The sequence below is a fragment of the Chiloscyllium plagiosum genome, unplaced genomic scaffold (genome assembly GCF_037043375.1).
Source record: "Chiloscyllium plagiosum isolate Xiang-an unplaced genomic scaffold, Cpla_swu_hap1 HiC_scaffold_2, whole genome shotgun sequence".
Lineage (NCBI taxonomy): Eukaryota > Metazoa > Chordata > Chondrichthyes > Orectolobiformes > Hemiscylliidae > Chiloscyllium > Chiloscyllium plagiosum.
Genome location: NW_028270140.1, coordinates 89,174,577 through 89,196,860, shown reverse-complemented (window position 1 = coordinate 89,196,860; position 22,284 = coordinate 89,174,577). Strand labels below are relative to the sequence as shown.

At 40.6% G+C, this 22,284-nt stretch overlaps 1 protein-coding gene across 13 annotated transcripts in view; it reads right to left on the bottom strand.

Annotated features, from left to right (window-relative positions):
- trim36 (tripartite motif containing 36) overlaps window positions 1–22,284 on the bottom strand; it is a 161,152-nt gene that overhangs the window by 94,225 nt on the left and 44,643 nt on the right. The gene's annotated exons all lie outside the window — the stretch shown is intronic.

The following is a 22,284-nucleotide window of genomic DNA, read 5'->3' as shown; positions in this document are numbered from 1 at the left end:
TTAAAACACTGACTTGTAGTGTTTATTTATCCAGTTTAAAAAATTACAACAATTTACTTTGACATCATTCAATTAGTGTACAGAAAGCACAATGCAAACTATTCCTCAAGCTATAATGCAGCCCAAAACATTTCATTGGGTAAAATATTCAAAATGAGTTTGCACATCAACAGTACAGCAACTGGTAGAAAATGTACAATAGTTTATATATAACATTTACTCCATTGGAATAATTTTGGAAATGATATGAAGTATCACACATAATTCCCACTCTCCTTTTTTTATGGCATGAAAACCTATTATAATAGTTCCATATTTTACACATAATTTATGATGTCTTAAACAAAAGCTAGTGATTTCTGTAATTTGACATAGTGAATGCTGACTATTTCATAACTGAGAGCAGCACAAGTATTCTTGTACTCTTAACCATTGCCCTAGTAAACACCTTTTCCAGAAGAATAATCAGGAAAGAGAATCCTGACTGATTTTTATTCTCCTCTTATCTTAGAACACTGGAGCCAACTATACCATTACTAATGTCATTCCAATGGAGATCAGTTAACTTGAAGATCAAATCTGAAAACATCTTGCTTGGTATGTCTCCTCTAATATAATATTTACATAAATATAATAACATAAGTTAATAAGCATTTAATAAACAAGCTACCAAAGCACATATAGAGACGACATTTTTCTCTCAGGTAAGAACATAAGAATGAGAAGTAGGTAATTCAGCTCTCGAGCCTGCTCTGCCATTCAATATGATTAGGGCTGATCTAATTCCAACCTCTATTCCACTTTCTCATCTACTCTCCATAACCTTTCAACCCATTACTGATTAAAAATCTGTCTGTCTTGTCCTTAAATTTACTAAATGTCATGGCATCCACCGTACTCTGGGGTAGTGAATTCCACAGACTCATGGCCCTTTGAGTGAAAGAATGTCTCCTCATCCCCATTTTAAATGTGCTACCCCTTATCCTTAAACTATGACATCTCATTGTAGATTGCCACACACGAGGAAACATTCTCTGTATGCCTATTTTGTCAAACCCTTTCAGCATCCTAAATACCACAATTAGAACTCCTTTTGTTCTTATAAGCTCCAGAAAGTATTGGCCTCTGTTACTGAATCTCTCTTCATAAGACAAATCTCTCAACCTCTAGAATCAATCTAATGAATGTAATTACAAATAGACTTGAATAAAGGGACCAAAACTGTACTCCAGTTATGGTCTCACTAATCCTTGCACAATTGCAGTTACATTTTGCTACTTTAAACTCTACTTATTTAGTAATAATTGCAAAAATTCCATTTGCCTTCTTTATTACCTGCTGTGCTTGAATACTGGTTTTCTGCAATTCATGCATGTGGACACTCTGAAGGTGCTCTCTATTTAGATAATAAATTGCCTTTCTATTCTTCCAATGAAAATGGATAAGCTAACACTTATCTACATTAAACTCCAACTGCCAATTTTGGGCAATTCACCTACTCTGTCCATACCCATTTGTAAATTTCCTACTTCTTCATTGCAATTATACCTATTTTAGTATCATCTTCAAATTTGGTTATTGTACCTTCTATCCCTGCATCTAAGTCATTAATAAAGATTGTAAATAGTTGGGACCCAAGGATCAAACCCTATGGCACCCTACTAGTTACACCTTGCCAACCAGAAAAAGACCTAATTATCCTGATTGTCTGCTTTCTGTTGGTTAGCCAATCCTCTATCAAACCTAATAAGTAGGACTTAGTGGTTTCGAGCACACTCATTGCATTTTGGGATTAGGTTTAAAACCAGTTCAGGCTGAAACTTGGGACAAAACTGTTATTTAATTCCAAGAGCCAGTCATAGAGATACGAGGCATAAAGTTCCTCCCAACATGAGGCTGATGAAAGCAGAGTTCAGCAAATCAAATATCCTAAATGCTTTTTGACTTGAATGGAGTCCTGATCTGTAACAAGTGATAAAAAATTCAAACATTTATTTTCTAAGGTTTCTGTCTTGTGCTTGCTTCAAAAATATTATTGCAAATGCTGCAACACTTTTTTTTAAGAGGTATCAAATTTGGATAGAACGTTGACCAGCAACAGCATTCAAAACGGATAAGAACTGTCATCAAGAATTCCTGCAAAAAAAATCTATTTATTCATGATTTCCAATAAATAAGCATCAACCCATCTCCATTTTCTCTAGAACAATGTTTAGAAAAAGGTTTTTCAATAAAAGTGCACCACCACTGTACAAGCATTTTTCACTTGGCATGGATTATGTTGTTAACTTTGGGTGTTGTTGACTGTTCATTATAACCACCCTAGTGATAAATGTCATCATTAATTTCTGAACAATCACTTTATATCAATAGTAAACTTCTGAAATTATAAAATACTTTTTCAAACTCACTCTGAACAATTTAACTGTAATTCCCACTCTACCTTGTTAGCTTTCTTGTGTCACATGTTCACTGCAGTTTCAATGTCAGAACAATTCTTGTTTTCTTAACTGTATTCCACTATGAAATTCTGGATACTCTGCACTGCCGTATCAAATTCTCCCAAAAGATTGTTCATCTCATTACCCTCTTTTGCCCTTCCTCAGCAAGGTATTTCTCTCAGGAAAAAGCCAATGTTTTGTTCTACAATTTAGTAGCATGACTTAAAAACAATTTGGTTTTTTTTGTTCATTCATGAGATATGGTTGTCTAGGCCAGCAATTATTGCCCATCCCATGTTTTTCCTAAGAGGATGGTGGGAAGCTACTTTCTCGAACTGGTGTAGTCTTGTGTTGTAGTAGATCCACAGTGCTGTTAGAGAAGGATTTCCAGAGATCTAGTGACACTGAAGAAACATTAATATAGTTTAAATTCAGGATAATGAACGGTATTGAGGGAGCTTGCAGGTGGTTCCCATGCATCTGCTGCTCTTGTCTATCTAGAAGGTAGCATTCAGGACTTTAGAAGGTTCTGTCAGAGGAGCCTTAGTAAGTTGCTGCAGTACATCTTGTGATGGTATGCACTGTTGCTACAGAGAGTTGATGTTGAGGGAATAAAATGTTTATGAATCTGGTGCCTATCATGTGGGCTGGTTTATCTGGATGGTGTCAAGCTTCTTGAGTGTTGTTGGAGCTGCACCCATCCAAGCAAGTGGGATGTATTCCATCACACTCCTGACTTGTGCATTGTAGATTTTGGACAGACCTTAGGGAGTGAGGGGGTGAGTTCCTAACCTGTGACCAGCTCTTGGAAGCACAATAATTACGTGTCTAACACAGTTCAGTTTTTTGTCCATGGTGTCTAACACTACAAATATTTATTAATTGCATTTGCTGAATAAAGAATTAGAGTTCTGGTATTTATAGCAAAGATGGCATTGGAGTGGTAATATCATGGACTAGTTATCCTGAACCCCTAATGTTATGGGGATGTGGGGTTGAAACCCATGATGGCAAGTGGTGAAATTTGGATTCAATAAAAAACTGACCTAATTGTAGTTATGGAATAACTGTTGATTGTTATAAAAACCCATCTGGTTTACTAATCACTTTTAAAGAAGGAAATCAATTTTGTTTACCTGATCTGGCCGACATGTGACTCTAGACATACAGCAATGTGGTTTCCTCTGAAATGCTCTCTAGGCAACTAATTGTGGGCAATAAGCTCATATCCTATTAATATTGTTTTAAAATCATAACTTGGAACTTCTAGTGTAGATGAAAATGTTAAGAATGAAATATAACAACCTCACCCTGGATTTGAATGATGGATATCATTAATCACAACATGAGATGATACATTAACCTATCCATCTTCCACTTATTAATATAGTTCAATATTATTCACGAACTAATTGTTGACAGAAGTTATTGGAAATGCGCAGCAAGTCAGACAGCAATCATAGAACATAGAACATAGAAAGATACAGCGCAGAACATGCCCTTCGGCCCTCGATGTTGCGCTGACCTGTGAACTATTCTCAGCTCGTCCCTCTACATTATCCCATCATCGAGGAGAAAGTGAGGTCTGCAGATGCTGGAGATCAGAGCTGAAAATGTGTTGCTGGAAAAGCGCAGCAGGTCAGGCAGCATCCAGGGAACAGGAGAATCGACGTTTCGGGCATAAGCCCTTCTTCAGGAATTCCTGAAGAAGGGCTTATGCCCGAAACGTCGATTCTCCTGTTCCCTGGATGCTGCCTGACCTGCTGCGCTTTTCCAGCAACACATTTTCAGCCATTATCCCATCATCATCCATGTGCTTATCCAAGGATTGTTTAAATCTCCCTAATGTGGCTGAGTTAACTACATTGACAGGTTTGGCATTCCACGCCCTTACCACTCTCTGAGTAAAGAACCTGCCTCTGACACCTGTCTTAAATTTATCACCCCTCAATTTGTAGTTATGCCCCCTCATACAAGCTGATGTCATCATCGTAGGAAAAAGACTTTCACTGTCTACTCTATCTAATCCTCTGATCATCTTGTCTGCCTCAAATCATAAAGTAAAAATGTAGGCTAATCCTATGGTGAGGGGGATAGTGCCTGAATTGCTAACTATCCTTTTCTCTTTATAGTTATAGACTGACCTGCTGCATATTTCCACCATTTGAAGAACTTTAAACTTTTCTTTGTTAACTTATTTATTGCTTGAAAGCTCTACTCACACCATAGGACTGGGATATGAATTAGTTAGCAAAGATCTGTGCTTAGAATGACATATACAGTGTTGTGTTCAAGTGCATTATAGACAGGTCTACATTATACACTTTGCATTGCAACACTGTCAAAAACAAAGAGTTAATTTTTTTCTGCATGTTGTTGTCTTAGGTTTTCAAGGATGTGTGTTGACTTTCACACGCAATTTCATTTTCTTTGAAATATTTCAAGAAAATTATATGTCCAGCACTGTATATTTGTACATATTCAATATAGCACAACATTGCTGTAAATAGACACAGATTACATAGGGATTCAGTAACAGCTGAAATGATGTCATACCAGATGCTTTTGCTTTTTTTCTTTCTTTGAAAGGATGCCATAGTGTATGATTCAAATTGGCTTTTGAGAGTTTTAAAATTCACAATCATTGCTGTGGTGGATATGGATTATCCTGTAACAGTCTAACATAATAACCTTATAATAGGTTGTGTTGTTTCTGGTGAGGGTGGCAGTCAAAGCAGCCAGTGCTCCCCTTCCTGATTGCTATCTGATGTCTGCTGTAAATCCACGCATGGCCATATTGCAAGGTTTGAACTGCTCTTGGCCATGATATCCCACCATAACTGCATAGGCTGTGAGAATTCACTGCTCAAGTTTATACATATATAATGCCACTTGGTAAATGCATTAAACTCATGAACTAGAAACGTTGTCATGTCTGACCATAATAACTAATTCAGAATCCCAGAAATCTAGCGAGTGAAAAAGCTTTTCCTGTCTGATAGACAATAAATATATTGCAATTCCTTCACTGTGGCTGAGAAGATCCTGAAATACCTTCATAGCAGCACTTTGGGTGTCCTTACGTCCCTATAGAGACAGCTCAAGAGACAGCTTACCACCACCTTTTTAAGGGCAGCTAGGAATAGACAATAGATGCTGGCTTAGACAATGCTGCCCTTAACTTGCAAATGTTTTTTTTAAATCATATTAATTCTAAGTGACATTGAGTTGGTGGATATGGGGCGTGATAAAAGATATATTTGTGTCACTGGTTGCCTCTGAAGTAGAGGCAGAAACTGGCTTCTTGGGTATGACAGAGAGGATTATATTCTGTATCTAACTTGGTTATGCTTTACTTTAGGTATATGAGAGTGCTCAATGCTGACTTTGGATGTTGAAAGCATTGAAATAGGAGAATTAGTGTAAATAAAAATCATCAAAGAAACCAGTAAATTGTGTTGGTGCACTTGGTTTTAAACATTTAGTTCCATATGCGGAAACTTAGAGCTAATCTTAGATACATGCTATCTTCATTCACATATCCATTCCCACTAGATTAGATAGGGATGACTTTGACGAATAAATTTAATATGTCTTTGATTTTCATCATATTATGCCACTATAAAAGGTGCCAGATAAAAAAGTAATAAAAACTAAATCTCTGCAGTCTCAGTTTAAGGCTAAGTGGAGCATCTTTCCAATAAACATCTTTGTGTTATTTGAACAGCATTTGTGACTTTACCATAGTAGTTGTGGACTGTCCAATGAAAGACCAGCAAAATTGAAATAGCACTGTAACTCAATAGCTCAGCCTACTCCAAGTCAAAAATAAGTATGGTGATCCTGCAAGCAAGAGGCATTGCCAATGCTTTTGGCACTTTCAGTGTTCCACTTTCAATAAGGAAACTAATGCAACTCACATAATGTCATGGTCTGTGCTCCATGTTCTGTTGCTGAGGTTACAATCTTGCTTCTAAAGATTGGAATATGAATGAAGTATAAAGGTATAGAGGGAAGGACACTGGATACATAATGTTTTGCATTTATATTAACAAACCCTCAGAAAAGGGTTAGAATATAATTTTTCTGAGGTTTGTTAGGAGAGTTTCTTTAACTGGATTTTCATTTCAATTTCATACCTCCTAATGTTCAAAAGGTTTTCATGCTGCTAATCTTAATAGTCTTAACCTTTTCTCATTCATATGGAAACATTGATTTTCCTGCTGCTTGGATGCTGCCTGACTTCTGTGCTTTTCCAGCACTACTCTAATCTAGAAAAGGATCAGGAGCAGACCATTCACTTCACTAAACCTGTCTCACCATTCAACACAATCATGGCTGAACCTTTATGTCTACTCCATAAACTGACATCTTTAGCTTTTAGAAACCTAACTCTTTCTTACTTAAATATATTGAGTGAAGTTGCCTTTTCAGCTTTCAATGGTAGAGAATACCACACATTTACCAACCTCCAAGCAAAGACATTTCTTCCCTTTGCAGTCCAAAATGGCCTACTGCATATGCTGAGATTGTGACCCTCCATTCTGGAACCCCAGCCAGAGAAAACATTATCTGTGCATCCAGTTTGTCCAGCTCAGTCAGAATTTTATATATTTCAACGAGATGGCCTTTTGTTCTTCCAAACTCCAGTGAATGCACACCCAGTCGACCCAACATCTCTTCAGTTAACAAATGATTCCAGAAATCAGTCTGGTGAACCTTCACTCTTCCCCGGTCAGTATATATTTTCTTGGATAAGGAGACCAAAACTGCACATAATGCTTCAACACAGCTGCACTGAAACCCTCCTGCAATGAAGACCAACATGCCATTTGCCTTTCTGTTTGCTGCAGCTGCATGTTTGCTTTCAATGACCAGTGCATAAGGACACCCAGCTACTTTTGTAAGATCATAAGATCATAATAGATTAAACAGGAGTATAAAATTCAGCCCCATAAGCCTGCTCCATCAGTCAACAGAATTATGGCTGATCCAACCTTCCTCCCAATCACTTTCCCAATAACCCTGAGTCCTCTGCTGATCAAGAATCTATTCAGCTCAGCTTTAAATATACACAAGGACTCTGCCTCCTCAGCTCTCTGTGGCAAGGAATTCCAATGACTCTCAACCTTCTAAGATGAGAAATTCCTCCTCATCTCAGTTTAAACTGGCTGCATTTAATTTTGAGACAATGTCCTCTGGTCCTAGACTCTCCCACGAGGGTAAACATCTCAGCATTTACTCTGTCAAGCCCCTTTCAAATCCCATATGTTTCAAGTGGATCATCTATCATTCTTCTAAACTCCAGTGAGTACAGTCTCGACCTGTTTAAGAAATTTCTCATCAGAAAATCCCTCCTTGCTGGGCATCATCTAAGTGAACCTTCTCTGAACTGCCTCCATTGAAATAACATATTTTCCTCAATGAGGGGACCAAAATGTCTCTCAGTACTCCAGACGTGGTCTCACCTTGTACAGTTGCAAGAAGAAATGTCTACTCTTATACTCCAGCCCCCTTGAAATAAGGGCCAAAATTCCTGGTTAGCTGTGATACCCTGCTGTGTGCTAACTTACTGGGTTTCATGCACTAGTATCCCCAAGTTTCTTTGTGTAATAATTTTCCACAACCTTTTTCCATTTAAATAATACTCTCTTCTTTTGTTCGCCCTTCCAAAATGAAACTTTTTATTTTCCCACATTATACTCCACTTGCCATCTTTTTGCTCACCTACTTAACCTTTCAATATCTATCTGTAGACTTTGTATCCCTCTCCCAACCTGCCTTCCCACTTATTTTTGTGTCAACTGCAAATTTGGCTACGGTACATTCACTTGCTTCCACCAAGTTACTAACATATATTGTAAACAGTTGCGGTCCCAGCACTGATCCCTGTGGAACCTCACTAGTTATAGGTCAACAACCTTAAAAAAAACTCCTTACTCCTACTCACTGTTTCCTGCCCATTAGCCAATTCTCTATCCATGCAATAAAGTACCTCCAACATCAACATTTCCCAATCTATCACCATTTAAATAATACTCTGCTATTCTGCTTTTCCTGCTGAGTGGACAACTTCTCACTTATCCATGTTATATTGCAACTCTAATGCATTTACTTTCTATCCTCTTCACTGCTCACAGACCCACCTAGATTTGCATCATCAGTAAACTTGGAAATGTTATGTTTGATTACTTCACCTAAATGGTTGATATATATATATATATATGTGTGTGTGTGTGTTGTGAGTAGCTAGGACCCAGCCACTGATCCCCACTCGTCACCACCTTCCATTCTGAAAAAATAAGTTATTTTTCTTACTCTGTTTCCTATCTGCATATTAATGTTTATCAAACTTTAAACCAAATCATAAAGGTGAGCTGCACAAAATGAATCACTATCTCCAGACTATCCTTCACATGGTCCCCTACACAGGTTGGTGTTGGTTAATGGGTTAATCTTCCTTCTACATATAAAGCAAAGGCATTTACGATGGGCAACAAATGTTAACCTTGCCAGCAATGCTCACAGCAAGTGAACAACTTAACTAAGATGTTTGGATCACAAAGGAAAGACATTTTTTTATTTTGCAGAACACATAAATATTCTCTTAGAATCCCACTGAAGAAGTCACTTATTTCTAATGTCAGCATTTATAATGTAATACCATAATGCATATTGTAACCTAATTAATGGTTAGATAAGTGATGTCTCATTTATTTGGATTATATTATATTACAGAACTCACACTAACTCTGAATTACATTGAAGGGATGACATCATTTTGTTAGGGTATTTTGAAGTACAATAATCTCCTGTACAGACTCCTCGAAAACTTCAATTCCTGATTAGCATATGGCTTTTGCCCTTTCAAGACTGAGGGACAGGTTTTCCTTGGATACATATTATCCCTAGTTTTAAGGTTAAAGTTTCAAAATGAAATAAGAAAACAGCTAAAGCTAAATTTTCATTCCCCGATCCCAAGCCTGTCGGAGGTTAACATAGAACATAGAAGAATACAGCGCAGTACAGGCCCTTTGGCCCTCGATGTTGCGCCGATCCAAGCCCACCTAACCTATACTAACCCACTATCCTCCATATACCTATCCAATGCCCGCTTAAATGCCCATAAAGAGGGAGAGTCCACCACTGCTGCTGGCAGGGCATTCCATGAACTTACGACTCGCTGAGTGAAGAACCTACCCCTAACTTCAGTCCTATATCTACCCCCCCTTAATTTAAAGCTATGCCCCCTTGTAATACCCGACTCCATACGCAGGAAAAGGTTCACACTGTCAACCCTATCTAACCCCCTAATCATCTTGTACACCTCAATCAAGTCACCCCTAAACCTTCTTTTCTCTAAAGAAAACAGCCCCAAGTGTCTCAGTCTTTCCTCATACGATCTTCCTTCCATACCAGGCAACATCCTGGTAAACCTCCTCTGCACCCGTTCCAGTGCCTCCACATCCTTCCTATAGTATGGCGACCAAAACTGCACACAATATTCCAGATGCGGCCGCACCAGAGTCTTATACAACTGCATCATGACCTCAGGACTCCGGAACTCAATTCCTCTACCAATAAAAGCCAGTACGCCATATGCCTTCCTCACCGCACTATTTACCTGGGTGGCAACTTTCAGAGATCTGTGTACGTGGACACCAAGATCCCTCTGCTCATCCACACTACCAAGTATCCGACCATTAGCCCAGTACCCCATCTTTTTGTTATTCTTCCCAAAGTGAATCACCTCACATTTAGCTACATTGAATTCCATTTGCCACCTTTCTGCCCAGCTCTGCAGCTTCTCTATATCCTGCTGTAACCTGCCACATCCTTCCTCACTGTCAACAACTCCTCCGACTTTCGTATCATCCGCAAACTTGCTCACCCAACCTTCTAACCCCTCTTCCAGGTCATTTATAAAAATGACAAACAGCAATGGTCCCAAAACAGATCCTTGCGGAACACCGCTAGTGACGGCACTCCATGAAGAAACTTTGCCATCAACTACTACCCTCTGTCTTCTTCCATCCAGCCAATTCCTAATCCAAACCTCCAACTCACCCTCAATGCCATATCTCCGTATTTTCTGCAGTAGCCTACCATGGGGAACCTTTTAAAAGCCTTACTAAAATCCATATATACCACATCTACCGCTTTCCCCTCATCAACCTCCTTCGTCACCTTTTCAAAGAATTCAATAAGGTTTGTGAGGCACGACCTGCCCTTCACAAAACCATGCTGACTATCCTTGATCACATTATTCCTATCCAGATGTGCATAAATCCTATCCCTTACAATTCTCTCTAAGACTTTGCCCACAACAGAAGTGAGACTCACCGGCCTATAGTTACTAGGGTTATCCCTACTCCCCTTTTTGAACAAGGGAACCACATTTGCTATCCTCCAGTCTTCTGGTACTACTCCTGTAGACAAAGAGGACATAAAAATCAAGGCCAATGGCTCTGCAATCTCCTCCCTTGCTTCCCAGAGAATCCTAGGATAAATGCCATCAGGCCCAGGGGACTTATCTATTTTCACCTTTTCCAGGATTTCCAACACCTCTTCTCTACATACCTCAAAGCCATCCATTCTACTTATTTGTGACTCAGTATTCACATCGACGACAATGCCCTGTTCCTGAGTAAATACTGAAGAAAAGTATTCATTCAGTGTCTCCCCAATCTCTTCCGCCTCCACACGCAACTTCCCACTACTATCCTTGACTGGACCTATTCCTACCCTAGTCATTCTTTTATTCCTAACATACCTATAGAAAGCCTTAGGGTTTTCCCTAATCCTACCGACTAAGGACCTTTCATGTCCCCTCCTTGCTGCTCTTAGCTCTAAATTCCGCACAGCATTCGGAGGTGGCCGTGGCATGGCCTTGGAAATAATTTTCAGGGCACACTCCCGAAGCCATGTCCAATTAAAAACAGAGGGCATTCTTCACAGCTGAAAGGGCATCGGAATCAGCTGAGGCTCTGGGTGTTGACACTGCAATGGGAAGAGGTGCCCACTGCAGCTGTAGGTGGGGACTGTGAGGGTAGTTATCCTCAGAACAGAGATGCTATGTATACTGTGGTCACAGTTGTCATGATAGCAGAAAGGGAACCCTACACAGGATGGCCTATGGCAATGGCCCTGGCCCTCAAAGTTCAGCAGATCCCTGCTGAGGTTCTTTGCAGGATGTGACTCTCGCCCATTCCACCCGGCCTGTTGCAAGGAGACCACCACCTTTCAATCTACAAGCTCCAGCTTGGACAAATGGGAACTTGTCTTCTGTCTTGAAAGTCAACTGTGTATGTGAAGAATATCCTCAAGTGGCAGTTTCCCACATGGATACTGGTCTCAGGAAGCCTCGAGTAGTGGTTATATTACTGGGCCAGTCATCCAGATTTTATCTAATAATCTGAAGAATAAGATTTATTCTTCAGCTTAAAAATACGGGGTAGACCATTTAGGACAGAGCTCAGGAGAAACTTCTTCACCCAGAGAGTGGTGGCTGTGTGGAATGCTCTGCCCCAGAGGGCAGTGGAGGCCCACTCTCTGGATTCATTTAAGAAAGAGTTGGATAGAGCTCTCAAAGATAGTGGAATCAAGGGTTATGGAGATAAGGCAGGAACAGGATACTGATTAGGAATGATCAGCCATGATTATATTGAATGGCGGTGCAGGCTCGAAGGGCTGAATGCCTACTCCTGCACCTATTGTCTATTGTCTATTTAAAATCCCAGCCTAAAGATTTGAGATTTTTGAACTCAGTTTAAACATTTGAAAATAAAATGCTGCTGTCAGTAAAAATGATCAGAAAGCTGTCAGAGTACAAGAAAAACTCAGTTCTTTCATTATGGCTCTTTAGGGAAGGTAATCTGTTTTCCTTACTTGGTCTGATCTAAATGGACTTGCATTTCCATATTGATGTGCTTGACACTGAACTGACCCATGAAGTGGGCTCATGAACCATTTTACAGTTTCAAACTGTGAAGGTGAAGATCTGTTACTACTATCTCAGAAAATTTGAGCAATAAGTGGTGATCTTGTCACCAATACTAACATTCAAGAATGAAGAGAAGTTATGAAGTAATTTACTGCCTGGTTAGATGACGTTGTCAGAGCAATGTCTTTGGACCCAATCATCGAAGTGCCCAGCTTAATGCTCTGGAGATCCAGATTCAAATCCAATCACAGAAACCAATGGAATTAAAATTCAAATAATAGATCTGAAATGTAAAGTTAGTCTCAGTAATGGTGGCTATGACAACTAAACCCATCTAATTCACTGATATCCTTTAAGGAAGAAAATCTACTTCTTGCCTTGATCTGGTGATTCCAGGCTCACAGCAATGTTTGACTGTAGGAACCACTCAGTTTAAAATGCAATTAAGATGGGCAACAGATGCTGCCATTGCCAGCAATGCCTATTTCTCAGAATAAAGGACAGGAACTTGGAGTACAAAACATTTCCTCACACACCTTGCCCCTAATTGCATGAAATAAAACTGATATTTAAAAAGATGCTATAAAATTCACATAAATATTCTGGAAAAGTCAAAGAGGACTCAATGCTGGACCATTCATCTACATTAAAAAAAGCTATATAACCCTCACAACAACATCCAGTGTGTTTTTTTATAAATTTTGTCACTTCTCCCATACCAATAAAAGGGATGAAGTACATGGTCAGCTATACAGTGCTGTCACATTAGTGATAGACAACAGAAAGATTATTCACCGTAGCTAACGGTGAACTTGGAGACAAATGCGACAACTATTTCTCACAGCCAGCTCTCCAAATGCCTGTGAAATGTTAATGCAGAAGACAGCAGGCAAGACATCACCATTTTAACCTTTAAAAAAACGCCCACTTTTAGATGTTACTGTGTTACTTAATAAACTGAGTTACAGTTATACGACAGTGGTGGTGATGCCAAATGATGTAAGGTCAGGTAAATAGTGCGGTGAAGAAGGCATATGGCGTACTGGCTTTTATTGGTAGAGGAATTGAGTTCCGGAGCCCTGAGGTCATGTTGCAGTTGTATAAGACTCTGGTGCAGCCGCATCTGGAGTATTGTGTGCAGTTTTGGTCGCCATACTATAGGAAGGATGTGGAGGCACTGGAACGGGTGCAGAGGAGGTTTAACAGGATGTTGCCTGGTATGGTAGGAAGATCGTATGAGGAAAGGCTGAGGCACTTGGGGCTGTTTTCACTGGAGAAAAGAAGGTTTAGGGGTGACTTGATAGAGGTGTACAAGATGATTAGGGGTTTAGATAGGGTTGACCATGAGAACCTTTTTCCACGTATGGAGTCAGCTATTACGAGGGGGCATAGCTTTAAATTAAGGGGTGGTAGGTATAGGACAGATGTTAGGGGTAGATTCTTTACTCAGTGAGTCGTGAGTTCATGGAATGCCCTGCCAGTAGCGGTGGTGGACTCTCCCTCTTTATGGGCATTTAAACGGGCATTGGATAGCATATGGAGGATAGTGGGCTAGTGTAGGTTAGGTGGGCTTGGATCGGCGCAACATCGAGGGCCAAAGGGCCTGTACTGCGCTGTATTCTTCTATGTTCTATGTTCTATCTCAGTGACTTGCTTCAATGGATTAAACAACCCAAGTGGGATGTTCTGAACTCCCCCAACATGACTTCTCAATATGTCCTCACACCATACAAAGATTTGGATCAGGGAAATTTATTAAAATTTATGAAAATGATTTATGACAATTGATCCCATGTCCTAGTGGTGCATGTAATTGTATAATGCTGTACAATATCATAATTGTAATAATTTATTCAACTTTTCATTAATATTAAGTTGAACACTTAGAAGAATGTCCAACATTTAGTGGAGAGAATGTTTTTTAAGAACATACACTAAAATATTAACACAGCAGGTACTATTAAAAATCTATTCATGGGATGTAGGCATTCCTGACATAGCCAGCATTTATTGCCCATTGCCTGTTGCCCTTGAGAAGGTGGTGGTGAGCTGCCTTTTTGACTTGCTACAGTCTATGTGCTGTAGGTACACCCACAATGTCATTAGGGAAGAATTTCCAGGATTTTCCTAATGATACTAAACGGACGCCGATATATTTCCATGTCAGAATGATGAGTGGCTTGGACAGGAACTTGCAGGCAGTGGTATACCTGTGTAACCGCTGTCCTTATCATTCACATGATCATGGGTTTGGAAGGTGCCATCTGTGGAGCTTTGGTGAAATTCTGCAGTGCATCTTATAAAGAGTACACATTGCTGCTACTGAGTGTCAGTGATGGAGGATATTGTGGATTTGGTGCCAATCAGTGGTCTGCTTTGTCCTGGATGATGTTGAGCAGCTTGAGTGTTATTGGAGCTGCACTCATTCAGACAAGTGTGGAGAATTCCATCAAACTCCTAACTTGTGCCTTATAGACTTTCTGACAGTCTTTGAGGAGTCAGAAAGTGAGTTACTCACTGCAAGATTCCTAGCTTCCAACCTGCTCTTGTAGCCACAGTATTTTGGTGACTAGTTCAATTCAGTTTTTGTCAATGATAACATCCAGGATGTTGATAATGGTGGATTCAATGATGGCAATGCATAATTGTTATAGTCTCTCTACTTGGAGATGGTCAAAGCCTGGCATTTGTATGCTATGATTGTTACTTGCCATATGTCAGCCCAAGCATGGATGTTGCCCAGATCTTGTTGCATTTGAACATGGTGCTGCCTCAGTATCTGAGGAGTCATGAATGGTGTTGAACATTGTACAACCATCAGCGAACTTCTCTATATCTGATCTAATGATGGAGGGAAGGTCATTGATGAAGCAGCTGAAGATATTTGGGCCGAGGATACTACTCTAAGGGACTCCTGCAGAGTTGTCCTGGAGCTGAGATGACTGACCTTCAATAACCATAACCATCTTCTTACGTGTCAAACTACTGGAGAGCTTTCTCTTTGATTCCCACTGATTTCAGTTTTTCAAAAGCTCCTTTAGCCCATTCTTGGTCAAATTCAGCCTTGATGTCAAGCGCTGTCGCTCTCTCCTTATCTCTGGAATTTTTAAAAATTCATTTTGTGGGATGTGGGCATTGCTGACTGGGCCAGCACTGACTACCCTGCTGCTTAACATTAATGACCACTTCCATCATTTTACTGATGATTGAGAGTACACTAACGAGGTAGTAATTGAGCAAACTGGATTTTTCCCGTCTCTTGTGTACAGAACATGGCAAGACAGCTTTTCACATGGTTGGGTAGATGCCAGTGTTATAGCTGGACTGGAACAGCTTGACTAGTGGCAGACTTGCTCTGCAGTACTTCACAGGAATACCATCAGAGTCCATTGCCTTTGCAATATCCAATGCCTCCAACCTCAACTAGAGGTTAGAAAAAAAAAGACAAAATTTAAGGCATTGTATTGAATGCAAGTAGCATTCAAAACAATATAAATAGGAGAACAAATTGAGATAAGTAAGTATGATCTAGTGGCCATAATTGAAAAGGCTGCAGTATGGCCTAGACTGGGACCTGAATGTTGATGAGTACTTGACATTGAAAAAGGACTTGATGCTAGGAAAGGGTGGAGGAGTAGCTCTGTCAATTAAAGATGATATTAGTATAATAGAGGGATGACCTAAATCAGGAAACTGGGCTTTGAAGCAGTCTGGGCAGAGGTGAGGAATGATAAAGGAAAGGGGTCATTTGTAGGAGTTATGCACTGATAGTACATTTGGATCAGTTCAGGCTTGAAGGGCCAAAGGGCCTGTTCCTGGTCTGTAAATTTTCTTTGTTCTCCTTTGTTCTTTGATTATCATGAAGGATTTTAATGTTCATACAGACTGGAAAAATCAAATAGGAAGGAATAGTCAAGATGAAAAATTCATTAAATGTTTTTGGGATGAGTTCTTAGACCAGTATGTTATAGCACCAACCTAAAAGGTCACTATACTAGACCTGGTTTTGACCAAAGAAACAGGATTATTTGCACCTCTGGGTAGCAGCAACTATAATATGTTATCATTTTATATACAGTTTAAGGGAAGAAATGTAGGTTCAATATTACCATTTTGAATTTAAATAAGAATAGGACAAATCCAAACCCAGCCAATTATGAGTGCATGAAAACAAAGCAAGCAAAGTGCACTGGTAATTTCAGATAAGGTACAGGTTATTAGAGATGCAGTGGTGAATAGTTAAGAGGATATTCCATAAAGCACAGAATAGATACATTCCAGCAAAGAAAAAATAATCCAAGGGACAAACCCACCATCAGTGGTTAACTAAAAAAGTCAAAAAACTCAAACTCAACAAAAGGAAATAGAATTGTGCAAAGATAGGTGGCAGGTGTGGTGAAACGGTTAAAAATTATGTCCCAATACATGTGTGAATCTAACCGGAATGGAGGTGTTGCTTAGTCCCGTGTGAATCTTATTACACACCTCCCCGTGTGAATCTTCTTATCTGTATGTAACCAGAATGGAATGTGTTTTTTAGCCTTGCTCTGCTGTTCACATGAATGTTTATATCTGGAAAAGAGTATATCAGCTGGAAAAGTCTCCAGTTCGGTGAGTCTGCTCCGGGGTTACGTTTAACCGCCGAGCGTGGGTTGTTGGCAACCGCTCTACGAGAACTGACGGCTCCCAGTTCCGGTAACATGTAGAGTGAGTATAAGCCAGACCCGGGAGTCTGCTCCGGGGTTACGTCTAACCGCCGAGCGTGGGTTGTTGGCAACCGCTCTACGAGAACTGACGGCTCCCAGTTCCGGTAACATGTAGAGTGAGTATAAGCCAGACCCGTTGTAAGTATGAGACCTGGTTGTGGCGACGCTGCGGGGAATAAAATGCTCATATTCTAGCAGACTCGCCTCTTGGTCGTTTGTTCTGTGTCAGACTACTCTCCTACGAACCTGACCTTGAGAATTTTTTAAAACATTTGGCGCTGCGAGCAGGGTCAATCGCAATTGAGGAGAGATTTTGATACAGAACAATGTTTTGGAAAAAGACTAAGAAACCAGAAGAACAAACTGTGGAGGTCCCGACCGTCCCGGGATGGCATGGACCGTGGCATGACGTGGCAGTTTGTTTGAGAAATGGTGGGGGCGACCGGAGGAACCCCAGGGTCGCTGCTGTCCACCCTTGAGAGGATCCCAGTCCTGCCGAAGAACCCCTTGCCTGGGGTACAGCGGAGGATGTGGGCATGTCCAAAAAGCTGAAGCAGAGTTAACAGAATTGAATGGGATTGAACTGAACTGAACTGAGTGGAACTGAACTGAATTGAACTGAAGTGAATCAAATTGAATGGAACAAAATGGAACTGAGCTAAATTGAATTGAAATGGACGGAACTGAATTGAACACAATTGAATTGAACTGAACAGACCTGAACTGAGCTGAATTGAACTACACTGAATTGACTGAACTGAAATTAACTGAAACGAATTGAACTGAATTAAGCATAATGTAACACATGTATTGGGCCAAGCAGTGGAATGTGGTGTAAAATTATGTCCCAATACATGTGTGAATCATAATGTAACACATGTATTGGGCCAAGCAGTGGAATGTGGTGAAACGGTTAAAAATTATGTCCCAATACATGTGTGAATCTAACCGGAATGGAGGTGTTGCTTAGTCCCGTGTGAATCTTATTACACACCTCCCCGTGTGAATCTTCTTATCTGTATGTAACCAGAATGGAATGTGTTTTTTAGCCTTGCTCTGCTGTTCACATGAATGTTTATATCTGGAAAAGAGTATATCAGCTGGAAAAGTCTCCAGTTCGGTGAGTCTGCTCCGGGGTTACGTTTAACCGCCGAGCGTGGGTTGTTGGCAACCGCTCTACGAGAACTGACGGCTCCCAGTTCCGGTAACATGTAGAGTGAGTATAAGCCAGACCCGGGAGTCTGCTCCGGGGTTACGTCTAACCGCCGAGCGTGGGTTGTTGGCAACCGCTCTACGAGAACTGACGGCTCCCAGTTCCGGTAACATGTAGAGTGAGTATAAGCCAGACCCGTTGTAAGTATGAGACCTGGTTGTGGCGACGCTGCGGGGAATAAAATGCTCATATTCTAGCAGACTCGCCTCTTGGTCGTTTGTTCTGTGTCAGACTACTCTCCTACGAACCTGACCTTGAGAATTTTTTAAAACATTTGGCGCTGCGAGCAGGGTCAATCGCAATTGAGGAGAGATTTTGATACAGAACAATGTTTTGGAAAAAGACTAAGAAACCAGAAGAACAAACTGTGGAGGTCCCGACCGTCCCGGGATGGCATGGACCGTGGCATGACGTGGCAGTTTGTTTGAGAAATGGTGGGGGGCGACCGGAGGAACCCCAGGGTCGCTGCTGTCCACCCTTGAGAGGATCCCAGTCCTGCCGAAGAACCCCTTGCCTGGGGTACAGCGGAGGATGTGGGCATGTCCAAAAAGCTGAAGCGGAGTTAACAGAATTGAATGGGATTGAACTGAACTGAACTGAGTGGAACTGAACTGAATTGAACTGAAGTGAATCAAATTGAATGGAACAAAATGGAACTGAGCTAAATTGAATTGAAATGGACGGAACTGAATTGAACACAATTGAATTGAACTGAACAGACCTGAACTGAGCTGAATTGAACTACACTGAATTGACTGAACTGAAATTAACTGAAACGAATTGAACTGAATTAAGCATAATGTAACACATGTATTGGGCCAAGCAGTGGAATGTGGTGTAAAATTATGTCCCAATACATGTGTGAATCATAATGTAACACATGTATTGGGCCAAGCAGTGGAATGTGGTGAAACGGTTAAAAATTATGTCCCAATACATGTGTGAATCTAACCGGAATGGAGGTGTTGCTTAGTCCCGTGTGAATCTTATTACACACCTCCCCGTGTGAATCTTCTTATCTGTATGTAACCAGAATGGAATGTGTTTTTTAGCCTTGCTCTGCTGTTCACATGAATGTTTATATCTGGAAAAGAGTATATCAGCTGGAAAAGTCTCCAGTTCGGTGAGTCTGCTCCGGGGTTACGTTTAACCGCCGAGCGTGGGTTGTTGGCAACCGCTCTACGAGAACTGACGGCTCCCAGTTCCGGTAACATGTAGAGTGAGTATAAGCCAGACCCGGGAGTCTGCTCCGGGGTTACGTCTAACCGCCGAGCGTGGGTTGTTGGCAACCGCTCTACGAGAACTGACGGCTCCCAGTTCCGGTAACATGTAGAGTGAGTATAAGCCAGACCCGTTGTAAGTATGAGACCTGGTTGTGGCGACGCTGCGGGGAATAAAATGCTCATATTCTAGCAGACTCGCCTCTTGGTCGTTTGTTCTGTGTCAGACTACTCTCCTACGAACCTGACCTTGAGAATTTTTTAAAACAGCAGGTCAGAAGATTTTGCAGAATATAAAAAATAGTTATTATAAGTCTAATAACAGTATAAGAGAAAATTAGCTAAAAAATATAAAAACAGAGAAGAAACCTTTCTTCATATATTTAAAAAAAGTGAACAAAGTAAGAGTTATTTCGATAGAAAATGAGTGTAGGGAATTACTAATAGATGATAAAAAGATGGCAGATGAATTAAACCGATATTTTGTGTCAGTCTTCACTAGGGAGGACACAAGTAACATCAGAAATAGCTCTAAGTCAGGAATTGAAAGGGAGAGAGGAACCCAAGAAAAATACAATGACCATGGAAGCAGTATGGAGTAAATTATTGGAACTGCTGTTGACAAGTCCCAGGTCCTGGTGGATTTTATTCTAAAGTGTTAGGAGATCGCTAGTGAGATCGTTGATACATTGATTTGAATTTTCCAAAACGTATTAGGTTCGGGGAAGGTTTTTTTAGATTGGAAAATAGCTAATGTGACTCTTTCATTCAATGAGAGAGGGAGGCAGAAAGAAGGAATGGACAGGCCAGTTAGTTTAACATCTGTCACAGGGAATATGTTAGAAATTATTCTTCAAGACGTTGGATAAGTTCAAGTTAACCAGACAGAACCAAGATGGTTTTGTCAAAAGGAAATCATGTTTAATTAATCCATTGGCGTTCTTTGTTGAAGAAACCTGTGCTATCGATCAAGGGATGCATAGTTGATGTATTGTACTTAGATTTCCAGAAGGCATTTGATAAGATGCCATAACAAAAGTTATTGGAGAAAATAAAAACTAATGGAATCATGGATAACATATGGCATTGATAGACGAGTAGCTAGCTAACAGGAAGCAGACAGTAGGAATAAGTAGCTCTTTCTCAGGCCGGCTGGATACACAGGGTCAGAGCTGAGGCCTCAACACTTTGTAATTTATATAAGTGGCTGATGAAGGGACTGAAAGTATGATTGCTAAATTTCTGATGACACAAAGATACATAAGAAACCTGTAAAGGTATATAGATAGGTTAAGTAAGAAATCTGGCAAATAGAATATAATGTGGGAAAGTGGGAGTTGAACAAAATCTAAACAATGAAAGGTTGCAGAGCTCTGAGATGCAGAGAGATCTGAGTGTCCTAATGCATGAATTGCAGAAGGTCAGTGTGCAGGTACAAGAAGTAATCATGGGCGGCACGGTGGCACAGTGGTTAGCACTGCTGCCTCACAGCGCTAGAGACCCGGGTTCAATTCCCGACTCAGGCGAATGACTGTGTGGAGTTTGCATGTTCTCCCCGTGTCTGCGTGGGTTTCCTTCGGGTGCTCCGGTTTCCTCCCACAGTCCAAAGATGTGCAGGTCAGGTGAATTGGCCATGCTAAATTGCCCGTAGTGTTAGGTAAGGGGTAAATGTAAGGGTATGGGTGGGTTGCGCTTCGGCGGGGTGGTGTGGACTTGTTGGGCCGAAGGGCCTGTTTCCACACTGTAAGAAATCTAATCTAATCTAAATGAATGTTATGGTGTATTTTGAGGGGAATTAAATGCAAGAGCAGGGAGTTTATGCCTCAGTTATACAGGGCTTTGGTAAAACTGCACCTGGAGAGGTTATAGAAAGGATGTTTCCTCTTGTACGAGAATCTAGAACTAAGGATCATTAAAACCAGGGGAGCACCCTTTTAAGACAAATTTGAGGGAATACTTTTCTCATGGAGATTTGTGGTTCTTTGGAATTCCCTTCCTCAAAACCAGTGGGTACAGAATCTTTAAATATTTTTAAGGCAGAGGTAGATTGATTCTTAATTATCAATGGGATGCAACATTATAAGGATATGTGGGAAAGTAGAGTTGAAGTGAAAATCAGATCAGCTATGATCGTATTGAATGGTGGAGCTAGCTGAAAGAGCTGAGTGGCCTACTATTGTTCTTTATTCATAGGTTTGTATGTATGTACTCCATTACTAGGGATGGAGTGCTGTTGAGCTTCTCCCTCCTCCTTCAGTGAGTTGTTTAAATGTCCACTATTTTTCATAAGTACATATGATAGGATTGTAGAACTTAGATCTGATGACTGTTGAATCGCTTAGCTTGATCAGTTGTTGCTTGTGATGTTTGTCAAGAAAGTTGTCCTGTTTTGGAACTTCACCAGGCTGACAGCTCATTTTCAGGTATGCTTGGTGCTGGTCCTGGCTTTTTCTCCTGTACTCTCCATTGAACTAAGGTGGATTCCCAAGCTTGATGGTAATGGTTGAGGGGGGAGGGGGGAGGGGGGTGTATGCTTGGCCATGAGGTTGAAATAGTGCTGGAGTACATTGTGCTGCAATTGATGGCCCATAGTGCTGCATGGAAGACCAATCTTGAGTTGCTAGATCTGTTCAAAGTCTATCCCAAAAAGCACAATGATGGTGCCACAGTGTGAAGACAGGATTTTGTGGTCACTCATACAGATACTGTCATGCACAGATGTACCTGTGACAGGCAGATTGATGAAGGCGAAGTCAAGTAT